Consider the following 21,492-nt stretch of genomic DNA (forward strand, 5'->3'; position numbering starts at 1 on the left):
CTTGGGGGAAAATTATATATAATGAAGAATGAAGTTTTATCCCAGGACACACAGAGCTGGAGCAAAAAAATCTTTTTCTCCCAACTACCTATTGCCTTTTAAGGTTAATAATATTCATTTCTTTTTCTTCCTTCTCTTACCCTCTTTCTTCTCACTTGCATGCATCATCCCATTGGTCCACACTGATTAGCCCCTGAGTTTGGGTTAAGAAACTATAAATGCTTCAAACAGGATGTTAGCAGAGCCCTGGTTAAATAGGTAAATATTTATGCACATATACACCCAACCATACCTACACATGTATATATCTTCCTTTTTCACTATCAGATTTAAAGGAAAAGTACAAAAGACAATTTTTCCAAGGAGAGATGTCACATAGCATTTCTGTCAATTCCAAATAGTTGTATTTGTTTCTAGAAACCAATTTGCCAAAAGCATCCATGTGCTTTCTTGGTATATATGTTGATTACAATGCTCAATTTATATGAACTCAACTCTGAAGAGAGAGAAGCCAATCAAGTAACCCTCTGTCTTGTTGAGATTAAGATTATGTTTCCCAAGTATCAAGTTCTTTATCCAGTATGCTATACCAAGCATCTGTTTATACCTAACATCATATACTGCTCCAGAAACTAGGTTAGTTTAAGGGTATAACTCAGTTGTTTTTGTTAGAAAAACTAGGTTTGGCTATAAATCCTGAATGTGTAAGAGAAATATGCTACCACTTGCATCTCTATTCAAAATGCAATCTGAGCTGATTAGTGTAGATGATTAGAGCCAGTGGTTATGAAATGAGTTACTCATTTGGTCCCCTTAGGGCATTAGACTTCTCTTTTTTGATGGATACAAACAGAAAATAGCCTTTAACCCATTTTACAAGTATGCAGGACTTTGATTCCCGGATATATTCATGTTAGTTCTTCATTGTAATTGGAAAAACAACTCAAAGCTCTCAAATTACCAATAAGGCAAAAGCCTCATCTTAATGTGAAGCTTGGCTCCTTTAATATGAGAGCCACTTTGAAGATTATTGACAAGACAATGTAGTAGACCTTCTTTTATGGTATGGATCTTGCATTGTATTATTTAATGGGGATTTTATATCTTCTACAACAAGTACAAGAATTGCTTTTAATAAAATTTACAGGCTGAGGTACTTTCCATGAGAAATATTATAAAAAGTATACTATTGGTGTAGAAAAAGTAATTACCAGGCTGAGGTTGTAGCTCAGTGGTAGAGTGCTTGCCTCGCATGCATGAGGCACTGGGTTCAATCCTCAGTACCACATTAAAAAATAAATTTAAAAAGTAATGTGCTAATTCTTTTTTAAAAAGTAATTACCATCTACTACCTGCCAAGCCTTCCCAACATTCACATCTATCAGAGATTATGGAAGACTCTTGTAAAAAATATTTAGGAGTCATGCTAGGCCTCTTTAGGAGTTCTGGCAATAATACATATTTAATATTCTAATGTTTACAAAATCAATGAACTGATTTCTAAAATTGAATTCAAAATTTTATTTCAGTTGTCATCCAGTTGCTGCATAATGGCTATGACTAAGTATGTGAGGTTTGTTAACTCTAAAAATATTGTATAAAATACTTTATCTCAGCTGTGTTAAAATAAACTGTGTTGAAACTAGCACAGCCTCCTGAAATAGAGAATTCTGTTTAGAAAATATCCCATCATTCCTATAAGCAGAGTCACTGATGCCGTCTTTTTTATGAATAAGTGAGGTATTTAGCCATTCATCCTGGTCATTGTGTTGGGAAGGACTAGAAGCAAATATACTTAGGACACAAAAGGAAAACATGGCACCGTACCTGCCATTCCTTCCAAATTCCAGTAGCCCACAGAGCATCTCTATATAGATAGCTTTCAATTTCTTCTAGAGCCTCTTTTTTATTGTTCTGTAGATTAGATAGATTGTTAGCTATACAGGTGCACCCCTAAGTAGGTAAGGATTTTTTTCAGGTTCCAGGTGAATTAAGTGAGTAGTTATTTGGTACTGTCCATCATTTTTAGTGGGTTCTCTTTGCAGAATAAATGTGATAAGGTAGAATAGCCATAGTGAGTGTGTCAGTAAATTTGGTATTGCACATTTTTCTTTACAATTCAATATTATGGGACAATTCATGCTATTTCAGTCAGTTCAGCTTTGCTGGAAGTGACTGTGCACTATTGTTGAGGCCCCATTGCTTTCTGGGTATTTTTCCATAAATTGTGCCACTTGATGTCTCAGTGTATTTCAAACTGTTCTCAGCAGAGTTGCATTTCATGCTTGCCTGGAAGATGTTTCTTATTTGATGAAATGCATGTTCGCCTTTCTAATCATGGTTTTGCATTGTTATTTCTAATATTCAGGAATATACAATTTGATGAACTTTTCATTTGCAAACCAGTATGTTTAAAATCAGTGTTTTCAAAAGACTAAGGTCTAGTTTAAGGGTGCCATAGTATTGACTCACCTGGATTGGCCATTAGGAGTATATGAGCAGGCTGCTTATTCAAACCAGGCTGCTTGGTGTTATTCCAGTAGAGTAAAACTTATACACAGGAATGAAGTTGTGGCCATTACATCAGCCTCAGACTTACATGCACTCTCTCCAGTACAGTGCACTCACTGTGCCACCACACAGATTGGCAGGAAACTAGTACTTAAAAAAAATCAAGGTCTAACAGCAGTGTGTTACTAACTGTCCTGCTCAATTTGACCCTACTAAAGTAAATTTGTACTCAAGTACAAACATGCAGAAGCAATAAGTTTAATGTCTCTAGCTTCAAACATTTTTCTCAGTTTGCCATAAAGTTAAAAATAGGAACCATCAAGCAAGTGGGCAAAAGGAGTAATGGAAGAGAACCTAAAAATATGGCCTTCTTATACCTTAAGGATGAAGAATTATGTCATCAACCAAAGCCATTTATTATCATTTATATTTCATCTTACCTTATATAATATGGCACATATTATATGGTGCTTACAAGTTTACAAATAATCTAAGAAGCAAGATATACCTAAAATGATGCCCTGGATGTTTTCCAGTTTCCTTATGGATGTGGAATTTGGCTGTGCTTATGAAGTGTAAATTTAGTCCTCCTTAGAACAGACTTCAATCTGTGTTCTCATGGTTGAACTATCTTTTGTCTTATTTTAAAATTCACTTATTTAACTGAGTCATACTGTGATTTTTCTCAGGCTGAACTCATTTTAGTCTGAAATGGATGTACTAAAAGTACACAGATGAGACTTGTCTTGTTTTCCTTTGACTGAAAAGTCAGCTTGCATATTAATTATCTTGACCTACTTCACTGGCATTTGGGAAAAGACAAGTAATTTCCTATTATCCCAATTAACAGTTTCAAAGCTACTGAGGTGTAGGCCTTATAATACCTTTGTTAAATTATTAATTATGTCAGCCTATGCAACTTTCAAGGGATAAAAATCATAAAAGTATAAGACAAAATAAAAAGGTATGTTTCATTTAGAAATCATCTGCCATAACACTAAAATACTGTTTTGGTTAATACAACTTAAAGTTGTCTTAATATCTCTCTTTCCCTTGCCATAATAGGCAATTTAGATGAGGTTTTCAAAAGCTTTATCCCTTAATCCTACCGATGTGCCCCTTGGCGGTTATAAGGGTACTCTTTTCTAGCCATACATTCTTGGTGTCTTCATTTACTCAATGAAGTTATAATTTTCTCTTTTTCCATTGCCTTGAAGATTGCCTACCAGTCTTCTCACTTAATTTATGTAGATATTTAGCTTGGACTTAGCAATTTAAAGCAAAATCTAGGTCTTTTTTGAGGGGTTAGAGAGGGATAAATCTATTACTTTGTAGCTGCTAGACACATTTGGTTACCTGGATGAACTATTGCTAATGTTCTCAAAATAATATCTGCTGAGAAATATATTTTAAAGTGATATTTCAAAATCTAGCATTCTTTGAATACCACTGATAACTTAGGAGCTAATATTCAGTAGCCTAATATCTGAAATTATCTAGGCAAAGAGGCTGGATAACTATGACGGCCAATGTGGTGCAGAAGAACATACATTAATCCACTTGAATCATTGTAAATGGTCCTAGAGTAATTTCCTGAAAATTTTCTAAAAATCCATGAATTTTATTTTTAACAACATTCAGATAGGAGATGTATGGGCAAGGGTAAGTTTCATATTCTCAGAATATGAAACTTTGAAGGGGGTAATGAACAAGTTGAAAATAAATAAAAATACTGCAGCACTTTTCATCATTTTTTTATTTTCAAAGTAAACTGTACACAATACAAAGAAATTGGAAGAGTATAATCAATAATATCTAAAACACTAGTTTAAGTTTAAAGGGAGTACATGAATGAAGAGGGATATAACAATGGGAATAAAAAGGCATGTGATAAAGTCAGAATAAATGGCAGAAAACCTTAAATATGTCACTTTTATGAAGTTTAAGGTGCCATCCTTGACTAGTTATGTAATTAACATATATATAAAGAAAAAATGCAGAAAAAATCTAGAAAGCAGTAAATATTCTCTTAATATCATATTGTCATTTTGAAAAAAATTACTGTTAGGGAGCCATTAAACACAGAGGATTTGATATAATTCTTATATTGCTTAGAGTCTGGATTTTTTTTAATCACACCTCTCTCAATTGATGAGGAAAGTCATTAACCTATAGGAAGTTCAGAGATGGGACTATTCTAGGGTAAATTTCATGGCTCTCTAAATGTCAGAAATCTCAGTTAATTTTTTTTAATGCCAACAGTTCCACACATCATTTCTCATAAGACAGCATCCAGAAAGCCAAAGACCAGACTTTATTATTAGTCCTTTTTGTAACATCAAGGGCAACTTTGTCTAGATCCCTTCAGCAGGCGTATCCCCAGATATCACTGGCCAGGGTTGTTCCATATGCCCATGCCTATATGTCAAGGGAAATTGAATGATTATTAATAGTTTAGACTACACTTGAACCATTCACAAGGTCATAAAATAAATGTACTAAAACGTTTTGTCATTACTTTCTGTATGAGGAGCTCTATTGTTGTGTATTTTTATGTCTTTAAGTATATTTGTTTAAGCATTGTTTCATTTTTTTAATATGTACATTCAAGCACATGCCCCAGATCATGTCACCTCATTTCAAAGTCTTGGTGCTACTAAAATACTAGATATATTTTTTAAAAGGTGAATATTATGTAACCCTGAAAATATAACATGTTTTATATAATTATTGTTGCCTTATAAATGAAAGGTATATTTTCTGTAAATAATAAATGATCATAGCTTAGAGTACAATCTCTGAAGACATTCCTCAGTTTAAATTCTTGCTTTGTCACTCTGCCACTTACAAGTGGGATGAATTATCAAGTTATTTAATACCTCTATACCTCAATATCTTCATTGTTAAATCAGATGGTAACAGTACCTACCATTTGAGGTTGTGTGAGGACTAAATGAGGCAGTGCCAGAGAGCACTTAGTGTCCATATCTGACACATTGTAAATCATCCAACAAGTGTTATAATTATGTGGTTGTATGTAGATTTTATGTAGATTTGAATTTAGGCAAAGAGGGCAGTTACAATACTTAAATAACTATTAGGCCTGGCAAACCTCACTAATGTTTACTTGACTACATGACCTATAATTGCTTAGTTTCAGACATTGACTTAAACTATGTGAATGACTGTTTTTATAGGTAAAAATGATGAAAGAACAGCAATTTTGTACATTAGCTGTTGTCTACAAACTGAATTAGAAATGTCACTTGTTTCACTTTCTTATCACTCACTACTCCTTTCCTTTTTGACTTTGGATATATGGGAACTCAAAAGAAGCTTGTATTCCTAATGTAAATCACCTTATAATATGTATTTACTTAAATAGTTATTTATAGATCATACCATTCTAGTCTCAGTTCAAATATCTTCCCGTTAGAGTCCTTCCCTCACAACCCAGTGTGATCCAGATGCAACCCCTCACCACCATCACCACCATTTGTGCTTTGGTATGGTATTCTGTTTTATATTTTTCCCAGCTTTATCACTATGTATATAATATCAAATATTATTCACTGGTTTATTTTCCATCTCTACCCTCTACCCACCATAATATAAGCTTCTTAAGAGCAGGGGTTTTATTCCTGTCTTGTATACCCAAGGCATAAAATAGTATATAACCCAAAGTAGGCCAGACAGTACTGAGTGAATAAGTGAATGAATGTATAATAGCTAACCCCCATTCTTCCTAATTTCTTATCTATTTTATTATATAATAGAGCTAAAGTTATTGTTTATCCATTATGCAACATAAAACAGGAATCAAAACATTGCAGAATTCTTCATTTTAGGTATTTTGGAAAGGGCTAGCCAGGACTGTATGTGCTCAGCATACCCTCTTTGTGCTGAGATGCTAATAATTAGAATTACTGCTCTTTGTATTGTGGCTCTTTTATAGTCATATTCTCTATAGTTGAAATAATTGTCCTGTTTTACTCCAATTTCAAAGATGAAGGCCACAAAAATATGACATCTGAAATGATTAGTTCATTGTCGTGAACCAGTTAGAAGCCAGATCTTCCAGCATCCATAGGTTGTTTGTTGTTCCTACCAAAATCTTTTCCCTGTGGAAAGAAGGGTGACTCAACTCACTACCAATGTTTGGTTTACAGCCTTAGTTCTCCCTTGGAAGTCGTCCATCACCTAGTTTCATCTTAATTAGTTTTTAAAAAGTGTTAAAATTGCAACTTTGTACTTTAGCAAATAACCAGTAGCCCTGCCTCAGTCAGAAAAATAATCTCAGAACTGTTGATAAGTAATGAACCCAGATATTAATGGTAAAAGAAAAATTCTAGATGCTATATGCTATAATCACACCAGCAGAAAATGTGGCTAAATAAGAATTAAAGCTCATATAAAAGGATGACAGTCCCTCCCTAGCATAAGTAAGACAAGTTATAATTTACATTTTTTTTTAATCAAGACAGAAGATCAGATTTAGCCATACTGTTACCTGTTCCTATTTTCACACATCAAAAAAGCATACCACTTTTTTTTCAGTTCAGTAATAGTTTATTGACAGTTTCTCAGTGACATACCTTATAGCATATTATATAAGAACATATCCTAATTTCATTCTCCTTTTGCTTTGTTCACCCTTGCCACAGAAAGCTGATGGTCCCAAATGCCTCATTTTTGTTCCTCGTCATAGGAAATTCACCACTTATGATTACCACCTGCTAGGAGATAGATAGCATGTTGAGATATAATAGGATTGTACCATGCAACATGTATTGGAAATTTTATAAATTTCCACATTTTTCTTTTGCTGTTTAATTCGTAATAATAACATGCTTGTTGCAAAAGAAAGGAATATATAATATGTGTATAATGCAATTATAAAAGTACAAAGAAACCCTCTCACCTTCTGACCCTCCAAAGATTACTGTCAAAAATTAATTATGGGGGCTGAGGTTGTGGCTCAGTGGTAGAGTACTTGCCTAACACATGTGAGGCCCTGGGTTTAATCCTCAGCACCACATAAAAATAAACAAAGGAATGCTGTCCATATAGAACTACATAAATTCATTTTCCTCATATTTCTTTTTCCTGTGATTCAGTGTGAGTAAGGGGGTGAAGCATGACCTAATTGATTTATTTTTTTCTCTGAAAATTTTGATGCAAAAAGTTTATAATAAAAACAGCAGTGTTGTGAGATAACTTACCACTTCAGAACCCAGCCTCAGTCCCATACTCTAGAAAATGCAGTAGTTGGCCTTTTCAAAAATGATGGACAGGAACGTGAGAAAAAAGGGCAACAGCTGTTGTGCACTCTTACATACACCTCCACACACACATCCCCTAGACTCATACATCAGAAGTTCTCCTAACTTCTTGCTTAAGTCTTCAATGTCATATAAATTTTTGCTTTCTGTATGGAGATCTTTCAGTACTATAAGCTTATTCCAAAGTTCTGTGATGACAACAACTGAGCCAGAGTCTATCAGTTAGCTAAAGGAAAGAAAAAAACAAAATAAAACATTTCTAGTATATTCTTAAAAAGCCAAAAAGCAAAACTCACAAATGGTTTCAGAGTCCCTTATCTGGCAATCAATTTGCCTTTGGATTTGGGATTCAAGTTTTTAAACATTAAACCTTCTATTAAAAATCTTTCTCTCTTATTTTTTTAGTTTTCTCACTAGTTCCATTACTCTGGTCACTCAGACTTTTTATGTTTAGCCACAAGCACATCTTGGCCAAATATCTGGTCTTAATAGCTTAGTATGTTATATTTTGAAGTTTTTCCATTAATGGGACAATACTCACAACTAATGTGTCAATAAGGAAAAAGTGCCAATTGTATATATTTTGTTTATGGTACTGGGAATTGAGCCCAAGGCTTCACACATGCTAGGCAATATGGAGAGCTACATCTCCAGCCCCTTTTTTAAAACTTTTACTTTTAAAATAAAATCTCCAGAACCACACACACACACACAAAAAAAATCAACTTTCTGGGTTCTTTTACAGAAATTTTAAAATACTTAAAAATAACAATTTCAGTTATCAAATTTTTATTCATTTCAGAGCTATGAATTATTTAATATATCATAGGTGCTATGACATTTCAATATTTAGATTTATCCTACTGAAATGTAAACTAAATTTCTGTATTTTATTTATGATTTACTGTATCAACATATCATCCAGTTAGTTTGAAGCATGTATTCATTCATTTAACAGGCATTTATTTATTACATGCTAGGTGTCATATTAGAAGTATACTTAGCTATTCCATAAGTCTACTTACAACAGAAATTTGTAAATTATCTTTAAGAAATAAGATAGATCTTTCTTTTTGTAACATGAAACAGCAAATAATGCAAAATATGTAACATCTTTTTTACTTTAATGTTACAATAATTTTATCTAGTAACCAATTTATAATTGTTTTAGATGGCACATGATACTCTGTTTTCATTTTAAGGTACTTATCACTTACATGAAGTTTACAAGACTGGTTAGAATCAGATATGAGATCACTTGAAGAGCTATTTCTGATTTGGCTCATTCCTTAAGCTTTGGTTTAGGAATAAGCATTCAAGTCACTCAGCTGTTCTGATTACCACTAATCAAATGTCAAAAACGTGAAGTGAACATCATATTATACTGACCATAGATTAATATTTCTTTAAGAAAATGCTTCCTAATTTTATAACCATCATGGGAATTTAACTATCAGGGAAAAAAACATTAACATCAGGAGCAGTGATGCACTCCTGTAATCCCAGCAGCTGGGGAAGATAGTGAGTTCAAAGCCAGCTTCAGCAAAAGCAAGGTGCTAAGCAATCCCATGAGACCCTGTCTCTAAATAAAATACAAAATAGGGCCGCAGATGTGACTCAGTGCTTGAATGCCCCTGAGTTCAATCCCTGGTACCCAAAAAAACAAACAAACACATAAAAATTAACATAGGGAATGTTAGCAGAGTGCCAGATAATGAAAATTGTACTATATTTTGAATGTCTGTCTTAGGGAAGTTTGAACCTTAAAATTTCAAGCCTTGTTTTTAACATTGCTCTATGCTTACAATCCCTATCTTCCATGATTTCAAGTCTGATATTCTTATTATGCTCTTTTTTATTTTTATAAATCATCCATAGAATCTATTGACTTCTATTCAAGATCTATTCTTTTAAGACTTCTTATCTTTCTCACCCATGACTTTTTTGTGTTTTTTTGCTATATTCTTTTCCTTGATATTTTTGTTATTTTTGCCCCACTACAACTCCATAAACTAATTTTAGAGTATATTCTGTGACTTATGAAATGGACATTTAAAAGCATATACCTTGGGATTCTAGGTGAGAGAAAATAGCCTTTGATATCACAGAACTTGAATTTTACACCACCACCACTACCACCATTTCTGCTGTTTTCTTAATGCTTTTTAACAATGCTAACACACAGGAGTTTATATCCCTTTTCTTTAAAAAAAAAAAAAAAAAAGGAAAGAGAGACAACTTGGAATCAGTGTGGCTTTAATGCAATCTTGCAACTCTGACAATAAACCCCACCCCTCACTTTGAACTCTATTGTCTTTTTTTACACACTATATAGTTGCTGGGCAGCCTCCTCTTTATTTAGCATATTGGGTTCTGAGATTCATGATGGGGTTTTATTAACTTAATTAGAAGGATTTTGCCCCAGCACTAGAGGTTGGAAAGATGTTTACCCTTCCAAAAATAATTTGCACTAATGCTGAAACACTTTGCTGAATAATTAAATGAAAAGGTAGCCTTAGCTTTGAATGTTTCTTTAAATTTATAGCATGCATCTTTTTTAATGTGTTATTACTGGTGGTATCACTCTGGTAACACTACAGAACCCATTTGAAAATGCTTTATATTAAGGTAAAGGGTTCATTTATTAGATAAATTGTTTTTATTCAGTTAGGCATATAATGTTTCATGCTACATGTAAATAGGCACGATAGCTGTCTCATTATGGAACTAGAGTTTTAAGACAATATGTCCACCCTCCCACCCAAAATATAAACACATTTTACATACTGGAAAAATTGTTATTGAACCTCTGCTTGAATATTTTAGGGTCTCGGAGTGCCTACCTCCAAAAGCAGGATATTTCATGTTGGACAACCTAGCTAGAAGGTTCTTTCTTATTGATATACAAAAGCAGTCCTCTGACAAATTTTCTACCTGGTTTTAGAATCTTAAAATTGCAATTTAGAAAAATATAGAGCAAGTAGTTGAAAGGCTGTCCTATGGAAGGAAAGAATAAGATGGTCTTTAAAGTTCCAAAGAACATTATAAATGTAGATTGATTTGAGAAAGAAGATCTAATTACTGTATTTGCCCATAAATGGAATGACTGGTCCTGAGTTTAGTGGGCTCCCCATTACCAGGTCCTCCAGAATTTTAGGCATCCTTTCTGTTTTTAACTGATTGATTTATTAAGGAAAAAAATTATAGAAATTATTCTAAATAAAAAGGGGCAAAGCACAGAGCATTATAGTTCTCGATTTAAAACTTTGTATGTTAATTTAATTCAGTCATTCAAAGTGCTTATCTGAATCCACCTAATGTCTTTCAGTCCTTATTGCAATATCTTTATTCATAAGGATATCATGCAGAGTTTCATCTCATGCAACATACACTGACTATGACTTTCCACTTATCTCCCAGCCTATAGGTACTGTCCCCAAAAAAATCTAGTTTAAAATGCTTCATTTTCATGATTGAATCTATATTCATCCTACAATCAAAATTAAAAATCAAAACTCATCCCAATAGTCTTCTCTAAAACTTCACCATGCATTTATATCAGGTTTATCAGCCTGTGCTTTGTAGAACCTATGCTGGGGTTTTGGTTTTTTGGATAACAGCTCTTCTGTTAAGACTTAAGCATTAAGTCTCAAGGTATTCTAACCATAGCCCTATAATAATTTACAAAACATTCATTTGTTGTCTAACATTATAAACTACTGGTTCAGGGGGACCACAGAGTACTTCTTAGTCCCTTGTCTCCAGAAGTGTTTCTTTTTGTAATGTCCTAGTTTAAAACTTTTCTTCTTGCAGAAAAAGCCTTAAATATCATTGAAACAATATGGCTCTACCTTCTTAGACCATTTTTTATGATTTTTTTAAAAGCTCTTTATATTTTTTCCCAAGCCTCAATTGAACATTTACCTTCATAGCATTTGTATAAGCAATTGGTATTATTCTCTGCTAATTCATTTTTAGTGGCCTCTCGTTCCATATTTTATAAAATTTTTCTTTAAATTAAAGCTTTTCCTAAGTAAATTTCTTGTAACTACCTTGATTTGAGCTGAATCTCTTTTTCCCTCTCTCATTGAGACAGTTTATGTTTATATTACTGTAATTTTATTTTTTTTTAATCTCTCATTAAAATTTTCTATTTGTCTTACTGGAGTTTTTAAATCATGTTTCTTTCCTGTATGGTCCATATTCAACTTTGTGTTTTCCTCTCACTGTTAGAGAAATAAAAACAAAGACAAAATTATAGGATGAGTTTGTTTTAGTTTCTCTCTCCCCACCCCTCCCATATATATATTGCTGCTATTGTTGTTGTTGTTGTTTGTTTTCAAAACAGAATCTCACTATATTGACCAGGCTGCTCTCAAATTCCTGGGCTCAAGTGACCCTCTCACTGCAGCCTCCCAAGTAGCTGAGATTACAGACACATACCACTCACTCCCACTGAACTATTATAGTCTCTTTTACGTCTCCAGGGCCACAAAAGTTCTTCCCTGTTGTTCAGTGTTAAGACAGGGTTTTACTCATTTCTTTCTATTTATGAAGCATTAAATTATCTGGGTTTTAATGCATACAGTAATTACATGTATTCATCCCATCTTTAATGCATTAAATCCTATAGTTAGCATTATTAGTGACTTAAACAGAAAATAATGATGCTCAAATAATATCATTTATTTTTTTTAATATTCAGAGGGTTTCATAGAACCTGATTTGCCAACTTTTATTAACCAATTAATGGAAAAGTAGCACTATAAAACTTTGGTGACTTCATGAGGATAATTTGCAGGATTTTTTTTAAATTTTTTTTTCTTAGTTGTAGTTGGACACACACCTTTATTTTATTTATTTATTTTTATGTGGTGCTTAGGATTGAACCCAGCGCCTCACACATGCAAGGCGAGTACTCTAATACTGAGCCACAACCCCAATCCCAGGATTTTTAATCCATTGTTCATGCATCCTCAGTCAATACCTAAACATGCCAGGATAAAGTATGGGAACCCTGCAGATAGTAAACTAGTAAGAGTAAAGAAATAAGAGAACCAAAATTTTCTAGTAGCTTATATTTTAAACCTAAACCTATCCTAGATCAGCCATATTCTTTAGTCAACTACCTTCAGTTGTTTCTAAGAATTATCATTTCGCATCCCCTATAAATAATAGATTCTAATTATAGAAACAATTGGAATTCATACCTTTCATTTAAGGCTTTTTATATAAAGTAATAATGCCTTGATACAAATTGATCATCCCTAATTCGAAGATCTGAAATCCAAAATGCTTCAGAATCCAAAACTTAAAATTTGGGGGGTTTTGCATAGGGTCATTTTAGATTAAGAACATTTCAAATTTGGGTTTTCAGATGAAGGATACTCAACCAGTAAAGTCCATGCAAACATTCCAAAATCTCAAAAAAACTATGAAATCTGAAACACTTCTGGTCCCAAGTGCTTGGGATAAGGGATACTCTGTAGTATAAAACTGTACTACTAATTTCTGCTCTTTAGAGCTAATATAACTGGGGGCAACATTTGAATATTTTTGTTTTCTATATTATCTTGCTATAATGTCTAGGGCTAAATACCTGCTGCTTGCCTATAAAAAAACAAGATGTCTGTTCAAGGTAATCATCTTTATTATTATTTTAGAGAATAAATGATGACATTTCAGAATGTGTAATTATAAAACAAAAAGTGATATTAAGCTACATTGATAATACTTCTTGAGATTTTCACACATGGCCAGTGGTATCCCTCTTCTAACTGAACAGTTAACATTATAGAAACAATTGGAATTCGTACCTCTCATGATGGTAAAAATAAACAAACTTGATTTAGCCCTTCAAAAATTATTTGCCTATCATTCACTGAGCAAGTGCCTATTAAATAAGGCGTGTAACATGCACTTCATTGTCATGGAACTCAAACTGAATACACATTAAATAACACTGTTTCATGGGTTTGTAGCTTATAAAATACCATATATTGTTGGAAAAAGAAAGCTATGTGTGTTAAAATTTGCTTTGTGATAAGTTATGGTATAGAAAATTTTATTAAGTGAGTTTATAAATGACCTTCATGTTTTTAAAGTTTAATAAATATACCCCAACAATGATAATGTGATGAGACAGCCAAATTACCTGAACAATTTAGTAAACATCAACAATATTTCCACTGATGACATAAAATCACTCTTCGATTTCTGAAATATGGAAGAAAGTCCTATGCATTACTGATATACAGAACTGAATTTCTAGTATATTAAGATCATTGACATCAAATTAGCTACTTTAAACCAGCTGATAAATTATTTTCAAAAAGTGCAGGACTATTTTAATTCCTTTAGTATTTTAGGTTTGAAAAGAAGGAAAGAGACATAATATAGTTTTTTTGTACTTGACAATCAGCAGAAGTTTTATAAGCAAGACTTCATTAGCATCACAAAAGTAAATCTCAAAAGTAATCATAAACCAGGTGTTCTAACAGGCCATATAGATAAACAATGACTAAAAACTCTCAAGAGCCTTTTATTATATTTACAGTGCCATTTTGTGGAGTTAAAATGGTGAGAATTATGTCTATGATGTTGAAATTCTTATGACTATAGAACAGGAACAAACTAGAATCCTTTTTCAGTTTTTTTATTAGTGCATTATAGTTATAGATAATGTTGAAGTTTATTTTGACATAATTGTACAAGCTTGGAATGTAATTTGCTCTAATACATTTCTCAGTACTTTCCTTTCCTTCCCCACCTCCTTCCCCCATTTCATTTCCTCTACTCTACTGGTCTTCTCTTTTTTTTTTTTTTTTAACCAAACTATAGCCAGGTGTAGTAGCACACACCTATAATCCCAGAGAGTCGAGAGGCTGAGTCAGGAGGATGACAAGTCTGTGGCCAGTCTCAGCAACTTTTTTTTTTTTAAAGGGAGAGAGAGAGAGAGAGAGAGAGAGAGAGAGAGAGAGAGAGAGAGAGAGAATTTTTTTAAATATTTATTTTTCAGTTCTCGGCGGACACAACATCTTTGTTTGTATGTGGTGCTGAGGATCGAACCCAGGCCGCACGCATGCCAGGCAAGCGCGCTACTGCCTGAGCCACATCCCCAGCCCCATGGTCTTCTCTTTATTTATAGTTTTTTTTAATTAGTGCTTTATAGATATACATAAAGGTAAAATTCACTGTGATATATCTATATATGTACAGAGGCTAGTTTGGTCGATTTCATTCCACCCTCCCTCCCTTTCCCTACCCCTCCTCCCTCCCCTTTAATCCCCTTCCTCTATTCTACTAGTCTCTCTTCTATTTTCATGAGATCTCCTTTACCACTTTTTTTTTAAAGAATGGACTGCTCTATTTTCTATTGTGAATTGTTCCATTGATTTTCAGTTTAAATAGAATTGTGATGTATTAATTTACCTACCTAACTGAACTTTTATTCTTTTTATTGTTCAATTTCTAAAGTCAGAGCTTGTCTTAGATTGAGAATATCTGACATAATTGTGTTCTACCCCTAGTAGCTCATAATTCAGGTGGTTGTGGCCCAATTAAGTGAAAATGAGTGGCATGTGCCAGTAGGCTTCATTAAGATAGAATACTAATTTTTATGTTTTAATTGTCTCCAATGAAATGCCTGAATTTTTAGAAAAGCCATTTAATTGATCCAGTGGTATAAGAAAGCAGATCTTCTTAGTGACTAGAGAATACTAGTCACTAAGAATTAAAATTATCTCAACTCAGTTTTCAAAGATTATTTTTAAAATAAAATATTATTATAAAAAGAAATGAATGGATAAGTAAATCATAAATAGATGGGTAAAATTTACTCTTAAATTGACAATATTTTTATGGAAATATAGAAATGAGAAGATAAGAAAATAGCATTTTTAAAATATTAAAGCAGAAACTAATGGGTATGTTATAAAGGTATCTATTTTATATGACCCATATGGTTCAAAATGCTAGCCATTCAAAGTCTGCTTAAAGGACCTAAAAACTTAAAAGTGTTAGACATAGCCATAAACCCACCCATAACAAGCATTTGGCTGCAACCTATTCCAACATTTCCCCAAGGTAGTAAGGTGGTAAGATAAGATTTTTTCATAGTAGTTCATTGTAATCAGCCTCTGTCAATAAAAAAGCACCTTTAGAGAGAGTATTATGAGCTATATTTATAATTAAAAACTCATCCTGAGTCAGTAAGATTTTGACTCACCTCATCTACTCCTAATATTAATGACACATGAATAACTTGACAGTCTAGGTCATTAAATTACCCTTTAGTGATGATAGTCATCAGTTCATATAAGGACTGAATCATTCTTCCTTGACATAGCAGTGTCAGAAATAGCATCAGCAAATGTAGACATGAAGAAAACATATAATTTAGAGAAATACAACATGGTAATATAGATGAGACAAAGAATTAAGCTAGAACTAAATTATGAAGTCCCTAGTATATCATGCCAAGGGGTTTGCACTGTATTTCAATATGCTGAAGGGCTTCAAGTAGATTTTAATAGGAAGATGATATAATCATACAGTAAGTTTTGGAACAGCCTCTCTGTTGGAAATGTACATGTATCTGTGTGGAAGAATATATGATAGTGAAACCAGTTAGAAAACTACTTCAGTGATTCACATGGAAGGAATGATAACTCCTCTCCAAATGTGGAGATAAAGTAATCTGCTCAAAGGAAGATCCTCAGGTAGGGAGTAGGGCTTTTAGTTGTATCATGCGATCTTGGACTATGCCTCACGGGGGAATTGGATATTGAGCTAACCAAGCTCTAATAAGAGGTCTGCCACATAGCCTTCTGTAGCCTGAAGACAGAAAACACAAAATTTAGAATAGTGCTGATCAGCATGGATATACAATTTTCTCTAGCAATTCTCAGTGGCCAAGCAGGAATAAGAAAGCACATATTGGAAAGAGTACATATAGCTCCTACCCAAGAGGGTGAGGGAATTGAGGAGTCTTTACTGAGTAAAAAGGTGGATTCAATAATGGACTGGGTTCTTGGTAAGATCAAAGATTAGACATAGTGGAAGAAATAAGGAGAGGAAGGTGTTATCAGGGAGAATTATAGTACTTAAGGAAGTGACATGGTTTCACCCTGATGACAAGCTCAAATGTGTTACGTTATAGGATTTGACAGCAAAAAAATAAACAGAGGTGGCTTATTTCAAAACAGCTTTTCAACATCCTTTTTTTATGTTTGAATCTTGAGGGTAAAAAAATTAAAAATTTAAAACAACAAACAACAAAAAATGGTCCAGGTATGATAATGCATGCTTATAATCTCAGTTACCAACTATAATCCCAGGTACTTGGGAGGCTGAGGCAGAGGATTCCAAGTTCAAGGTCAGCCTGGGCAATTCAACAAGACCCTGTCTCAAAATGTAAAAAAAAAAAATAAAAATAAAAAGGGCTAAGTATGTGGCTCAATCCATAAAGCACACCCAAGTTTAATTCCCATTACTGAAGGGGGAAAAAAAGAACTGGGGGATACTGCCACATTAATGTGTAAACTAAGCTATCTAATAGCAAATGTTGAACGCTCACTGGTATAAGAAATAATCCCATTTATATTAGTAGGATTTATTTATTACATGTTTCAATTGCTTAGTAAAATATATTCAATGACATAACATAAATTATGAAGAATTGAAAGCTGAAGATATTTTAATGTTCCATTCTAAAGTAAATCTCATTTAAGTTAGGTTTACAATAGTAATACCTTGTAAGTCTTTGTGTGAAATAATTTTAAATTTGATGTCAAGGGCACTCTGAGTCAGTTGACTGAATTATATGGATTTTGTCCTTTTACTTTCACTGTTTTCTCAGAAAGATTCTTTTTATCTCTCCTATGGACTATACCTGTCTGTTAAAATGAAAGACATTTTAATGATTTATTTTTTCTATAAAAGTATGCTACATAGTCTGGATTTGAAATGCAATCTGCAAGAGTTAGGCATGCCCATAAATCTCAATCTTTCATGTTACTCATATATAGAAAGAAGACATTTTCCCACATGAAAAAATGTTAAAATGGAATTGCCTTCCCTAAGGTAAAACACAAATATCAATAAGAATTATGCATTTTTAATAATATGATGCATTTTGTTTAGATTTTGTAGGTTTGTTGAACACATTAATCTATTATAAATACTGGCTAACAGTTTTTAATGAGGGTTACTATGTGCCAGGCAGTATTTGAAGGTCTTTATATAATGTAACTCATTTAAACCTCACAACACCACTGAGGTAAACATTATTATTATCCTCATCTTCTAGATGAGGAAACAGAGTTTAAATAGCATAATCCATGACTTCCAGCTAGTTAAAAACGTATCTGGAGATTCAGACTAATACATTCTGACAACAGAGAAAACGTTTTCAAGTATATATTGACCTTCAGGTCCATAATTTTAATTTAGGATAAATTTAGCAAAATGTATCCTTTCAGATACTTTTTCTGTGTATATTATTAAACTTATAAAAAAGGAATTAAATTTTTTGTTTTATTGCAGCAAGTCATGATAAGTATTAACATGCTCTATCAAGTAAAGCGAAACCTCATTCTAATCTTTCAGTAACATTTATACCAGTTTAAGTTTTACTACTAAAAATTAAAATTAGTTTTTTCTGTTTTAACTAGCCAGTGTCCAAAAATCATGTATCATAATTTGTATGAATGATGAATGTGAAATAATTCTCTACATGAGTTAAAACTTTTATAATATTTTAAACTTTGACATAATTTCTTTATAGGTAATTTGTTAATATCGGGATATTGTTTTAAGAACTGCTTCCACAGAATTAAGTCTGTATACAAATTTGAAAAGTATTTCATATGGCCAAAGTTATTTCAGCCTTTCCTTCCAAATTCCACTTTATCCAACTTTTAAGAAATAATACAAATCTTTCTGCCTGTTTATGATCTGGGGGGTAGAAAAGCAACAGATACAGGAGTAAAATTGAAAAATAACACTGATTCTATCAGTCACTACTCACAGATGCCAAATATGATGTATTATGGGTTACTGTTTGTTTCCTCATAATAAATCATTAGTTTCATCACCTTTTACCAATCCAGTCATTTCAGTGACCCAAAAGGAACTATTAAAGAATACAACATTCATATTTAATCTAATTCCAACTTGTAACTTCTCTTTTGAAGCATACAATATGTAATACAAAATAAAAATTTATTATCAAAGTGAACTTTAGTGAAATTTTCTTATTTTCTGCATCTTTTGTCAAGGTAATTACAAAAAATAAATAAAAAGTAGAAGGTAAAATACAAATGTTAGTGTCAGAATCATTACTGAACTGAAAGGCTAAATTGATTTGCTTCAAAATTTTTATACTAAATTGAAGAAAAGTAAAAGTTGTTTGGTGCTATTTCTTAGGATTCTTTGAAAATGAATACTAATTAGATTATATAATATATTGCAAAAACAGCGATGCCCCCATTAAACTCTTAGCTCCTGTTTAAGAAAACCAAATTCAGAACTAGTGAATAAATTATTACTTTTAACCCATATGTTCTGGCTTTTGATTTGACATCTTAGTAATAATTTGATGTGGGTATCTGTTACCCACCTTTTTTAAGCAGGTTGCCATGGCAACTCCTGAGGTAAAGTACCAGTTGACTGGAGCTTCAGGCTTTGTCCATGCTAAATACAGAAGCTGCATTTGATTTCAGCTTGGCAGTTTCTATGGGGAGCAATGTACCATAGTTCTTTCCACATCCCAGGCTGACTTTTTCATTACCATGGAGACCAGATCAGCCCACACAACTAAGATCTGAAATCATTCCTAGTATGGCTAAAACTAAGGCCTTGGGAACCAAGGCTTTCTATAATTAAAGTATATTGTTTTGTTAAAGAAGAGTTCCTGCTTCTGCTTTTGAAGTATTTATTGATTTTCCACAAAGAAAAAACAGGTTTCCTAGCACTGTGCTGAAAATTTACAATAAGAAGAAAGAAAATGTCATCATGACATTTTCCTTGGTCAGATTCTGGTTTTGTATATAATTATGGTATGTAGTCTTCATAGTCAATCACTAAATAATAATGTTTCATTTCAAATTATCTGAGAGTATTCCTGTATAGTAGTAAACACTTATAATATACACTTGATGATCTTAAAAGGTTACTTTTAATTTTAGTTTGAGGTTTTCTAAATTTGTTTCTAAATCCAATATTGGTGTTTTTTAGATTAGTTCTACACTTAAAATCAGTATAAAAAATTTATTCTAGAACATTGATCATAAGTATACATGGACTTAACAAAGAGGTATTGATATGATATTTCACTATAAATTCAGTCTACACAGATCTATAAAGATCTGATAAATTATCTGTAGAAGATCACAATAGACCAGGATAATATTTTCTTGAATTTTATATATACACACACACACACACACACACACACACACACACACATACACACACACACACACATACACACACACACACACTCTGTGAAGTGAACTTTGGCCCTATTTGTGATATAGGCATGTATTAATATCATTCACACACTAGCATATATGTATCCACACACACACAAACACACATTAGCATCACAAATATGGCCAAATTTCCAGATTTCTTTGTTGATCACTAATTACTCTACAGCTGATATATATTTTTTTGCCTCCCTGCTCCCCCACAAACACACAGGCACACACAAATGGCTGTAGTCAGAGGAGATGGTAAGGAAATTTTAAGTGGAATTCTGTAATCCCACATTTATCCGTTCATTTGCATATCTCTACAAAGTGATTTAAGATCACTACTTTGACAGTATTTTTTTTACCATAGAGAAGGCAACATGGTCCTTTCTTAAAAAAATACTAAATAGGAATTTTAAATCCTGATTTTAATAAAATATGGAGTTTTTGTTTCTAAAAATATATTATGAATAAACTAGTACCATAAAGCTGCTACAAATTAATTTATTTACAGGTGGAAATCAATCCATTCATATAATATGATTTTTTGTTTGCTATCAGGAAATTAGAAATACATTGTCATAATTGAATGAAAATTACATTGTGTGATGCAGAGAACCTTCTGACATTTCAAACATTTGAATTTTCCAAAAGGAACTCTCACCCTAATGAAGTTCCTGTATAATTCTAGTTTTCTGTAATTACACTGGTGAGTGTGAAATTCAACATTTGATGCTAAATGTTAAAACACAGATATAGCTGGAAACATTTTTACAGTAGCTATAAAGTCATTTGTATTTTTCCCTAAGAATATTGAGAGTCAGCATCTAACTCTTCAGTAAAATTTACATACTTTAAAAGGGCAGTACTGTAAAGTGTTGTCAGGAAGGAAAAATGAAACATATAGGGAATTTCTTAAAGTATATTCCTCATATGTTTTTAGGTCCATCCCATACTTAATAACTACTAATTTCTAGGACAGCTAAGATTATAAATACTCACTACCCTAAGCTTTTAATTAAGGTGGACATTTGTGCTGATTTGTTTCCATCTACACTATATTTCTTAAAAACATGATTTCATAATGATTTTTACTCAATTTTTTTCTTCTGGTCATGTACACAATATGTATTGGAATATGCAGATGATTCAAACAATGGAAATTTATAAGTCTATGATGAAATTATTATAGATTGGAAAATTAAAAAGTATGTAAAAATGTC

At 32.7% G+C, this 21,492-nt stretch overlaps 1 protein-coding gene across 4 annotated transcripts in view; it reads left to right on the forward strand.

The window, feature by feature from the left end:
- The window catches only part of Cnksr2 (connector enhancer of kinase suppressor of Ras 2), a 256,176-nt gene that overhangs the window by 216,499 nt on the left and 18,185 nt on the right, over positions 1-21,492 (forward strand). The window lies entirely within an intron of this gene.

This window comes from Callospermophilus lateralis, chromosome X, assembly GCF_048772815.1.
Source record: "Callospermophilus lateralis isolate mCalLat2 chromosome X, mCalLat2.hap1, whole genome shotgun sequence".
NCBI lineage: Eukaryota > Metazoa > Chordata > Mammalia > Rodentia > Sciuridae > Callospermophilus > Callospermophilus lateralis.